This window comes from Lasioglossum baleicum, unplaced genomic scaffold (genome assembly GCF_051020765.1).
Source record: "Lasioglossum baleicum unplaced genomic scaffold, iyLasBale1 scaffold0073, whole genome shotgun sequence".
Classification (NCBI taxonomy): Eukaryota; Metazoa; Arthropoda; class Insecta; order Hymenoptera; family Halictidae; genus Lasioglossum; species Lasioglossum baleicum.
Window position 1 is genome coordinate 425001 of NW_027469133.1, and position 3631 is coordinate 428631.

Below are 3631 nucleotides of genomic sequence, written 5' to 3' on the forward strand. Positions count from 1 at the left end.
GTTACCGCCCGCCACCGATTGGTTTTGATCTAATAAAAGCGTTCCTACCATCTCTGGTCGGAACTCTGTTTTGCATGTATTAGCTCTAGAATTACCACAGTTATCCAAGTAAATTTGGGTACGATCTAAGAAACCATAACTGATTTAATGAGCCATTCGCGGTTTCACCTTAATGCGGCGTGTACTGAGACATGCATGGCTTAATCTTTGAGACAAGCATATGACTACTGGCAGGATCAACCAGGGAGCTTCGACAATTTTTGTCGATTTTTCAATATATAATAAATATGTGTGTCTTTTCGTCGCCAGCTCTTTCAGAGACAGGTCGACGACACTCTCTTATAGTTTTGTATAAAAATTCCTTTTTACTCGTTCGAATTCTCAGAGAACCTTTCGAACGAGTTTATATCATATTCCTCCCTCAATCTCTTCTCTCTTATAGTTTTGTATAAATTCATTTTTACTCGTTCGAATTCTCAGAGAACCTTTCGAACGAGTTTATATCATATTCCTCCCTCAATCTCTTCTCTCTTATAGTTTTGTATAAATTCATTTTTACTCGTTCGAATTCTCAGAGAACCTTTCGAACGAGTTTATATCATATTCCTCCCTCAATCTCTCTTCTCTCTTAAGTTTTGTATAAATTCATTTTTACTCGTTCGAATTCTCAGAGAACCTTTCGAACGAGTTTATATCATATTGCCACCTTCCTTCTTTTCCTTTCTTTCTTAACCTCGAACAAATTCATTTGCCAGATATTCCTGCGTTCTCGGTTTATATTTTTCTCATAACATCACAAATCATTACGTGTAGTGCATAAAATTCATGTTTAATATTTCCCTTTTGGGTTTCTCTCGAGAACAAATTCTTATATTTCCTTGCGTTCTCAGGTTGAGCTAACATCTGGTAGCACGAGTATCCCACGTAGCACGTAACCACGGGCGCTGGACAATCGACACAAGTGCCGAGGAAGCGCGGACAGGACGCATGCTGGGCTCTGGGTGTAACAATGCCCCTCCGAAAGCCAACCTCATTTTATTTACTTTTCGTTTCTCTGCAAACAAGAAGTTTGACTTCTTTCTAGTTTTAGTTTCTCTCAAACATCTTTCCATAACTATCTCAAACTTTTAGCTCGGATAGAAGAGTTGATGCTCAGTTAGTACGAGTATACACATCAGTGCATACAAGTCACCAACCTCCTCGATGGGAGGCTCGCCACATAAGGGCCATTCGGTCTTAGACACCGACCCGTGGCAATGCTGTGTAGAGAAAAGTTCTAAACGAAGTACGGAACGAAACAGTCGAGACCGAAGTCTCGAGGCGCCGTGAACTGCTTCTCGACCGAGATCGTAGAATAGCCCCAAGCGCGCGCTGAACCGCCCGACTCGCCGAACCGTCGAGTCTCTTAAGGATACCGAACGGCCGGCAAGGACGCCGGCGCCGCGCGGTGAATAGCACGCGCGCTTATGGGTGCAAACCGCCGCGGCAACAGCCCGTCCGGCGGGGCTGTTGGGACTTAGAAAAATTTTTGCATGAAAAATTTTTTTGTACAACACAATAAATATTTATATTTCCAGGATATTTAACACAAAATATTCAACTTTTCATATACTATCTCGGCACTTTGAACATTTTTCAAGTCCAACCGCCAAGAGTAAACTTATCTTTCTATCGTATCTAGACCATTATAAATATTAGATCATTGTATAATAAAGCATTCTAACAATAAATATCAAGTATCAAAGCTCTAGGATGAATATTTATCGAATAAACTCAGAATAATGTTCCGGGCGCATTGCGTGCAACTCCGACCGAAGCGAAATTTTTCCAAGTCCAACCGCCAAGAGTAAACTTTTTTCCTAGCGTTCCCAGACCATTATAAATATTAGATCATTGTATAATAACGCATTCTAACAATAAATATCAAGTATCAAAGCTTTAGGATGAATATTTATCGAATAAACTCAGAATAATGTTCCGGGCGCATTGCGAGCAACTCCGACCGAGCGAAATTTTTCTAAGTCCAACCGCCAAGAGTAAACTTTTTTTCTAGCGTTCCCAGACCATTATAAATATTAGATCATTGTATAATAACGCATTCTAACAATAAATATCAAGTATCAAAGCTTTAGGATGAATATTTATCGAATAAACTCAGAATAATGTTCCGGGCGCATTGCGAGCAACTCCGACCGAGCGAAATTTTTCTAAGTCCAACCGCCAAGAGTAAACTTTTTTCCTAGCGTTCCCAGACCATTATAAATATTAGATCATTGTATAATAACGCATTCTAACAATAAATATCAAGTATCAAAGCTTTAGGATGAATATTTATCGAATAAACTCAGAATAATGTTCCGGGCGCATTGCGAGCAACTCCGACCGAGCGAAATTTTTCTAAGTCCAACCGCCAAGAGTAAACTTTTTTCCTAGCGTTCCCAGACCATTATAAATATTAGATCATTGTATAACAACGCATTCTAACAATAAATATCAAGTATCAAAGCTCTAGGATGAATATTTATCGAATAAACTCAGAATAATGTTCCGGGCGCATTGCGAGCAACTCCGACCGAGCGAAATTTTTCTAAGTCCAACCGCCAAGAGTAAACTTTTTTCCTAGCGTTCCCAGACCATTATAAATATTAGATCATTGTATAATAACGCATTCTAACAATAAATATCAAGTATCAAAGCTTTAGGATGAATATTTATCGAATAAACTCAGAATAATGTTCCGGGCGCATTGCGAGCAACTCCGACCGAGCGAAATTTTTCTAAGTCCAACCGCCAAGAGTAAACTTTTTTCCTAGCGTTCCCAGACCATTATAAATATTAGATCATTGTATAATAACGCATTCTAACAATAAATATCAAGTGTCAAAGCTTTAGGATGAATATTCATCGAATAAACTCAGAATAATGTTCCGGGCGCATTGCGAGCAACTCCGACCGAGCGAAATTTTTCTAAGTCCAACCGCCAAGAGTAAACTTTTTTCCTAGCGTTCCCAGACCATTATAAATATTAGATCATTGTATAACAACGCATTCTAACAATAAATATCAAGTATCAAAGCTCTAGGATGAATATTTATCGAATAAACTCAGAATAATGTTCCGGGCGCATTGCGAGCAACTCCGACCGAGCGAAATTTTTCTAAGTCCAACCGCCAAGAGTAAACTTTTTTCCTAGCGTTCCCGGACCATTATAAATATTAGATCATTGTATAACAACGCATTCTAACAATAAATATCAAGTATCAAAGCTCTAGGATGAATATTTATCGAATAAACTCAGAATAATGTTCCGGGCGCATTGCGAGCAACTCCGACCGAGCGAAATTTTTCTAAGTCCAACCGCCAAGAGTAAACTTTTTTCCTAGCGTTCCCAGACCATTATAAATATTAGATCATTGTATAATAACGCATTCTAACAATAAATATCAAGTATCAAAGCTTTAGGATGAATATTTATCGAATAAACTCAGAATAATGTTCCGGGCGCATTGCGAGCAACTCCGACCGAGCGAAATTTTTCTAAGTCCAACCGCCAAGAGTAAACTTTTTTCCTAGCGTTCCCAGACCATTATAAATATTAGATCATTGTATAATAACGCATTCTAACAATAAA

At 38.7% G+C, this 3631-nt stretch overlaps 1 non-coding gene across 1 annotated transcript in view; it reads right to left on the reverse strand.

Annotated features, from left to right (window-relative positions):
* LOC143219822 (small subunit ribosomal RNA) overlaps positions 1-247 on the reverse strand; it is a 1920-nt gene extending 1673 nt beyond the window's left edge. The window contains exon 1 of the ribosomal RNA XR_013011476.1: positions 1-247. This exon is cut by the window's left edge and continues 1673 nt beyond it. This is a non-coding gene — a ribosomal RNA (small subunit ribosomal RNA).
* Between the last annotated feature and the right edge of the window lie 3384 nt (positions 248-3631).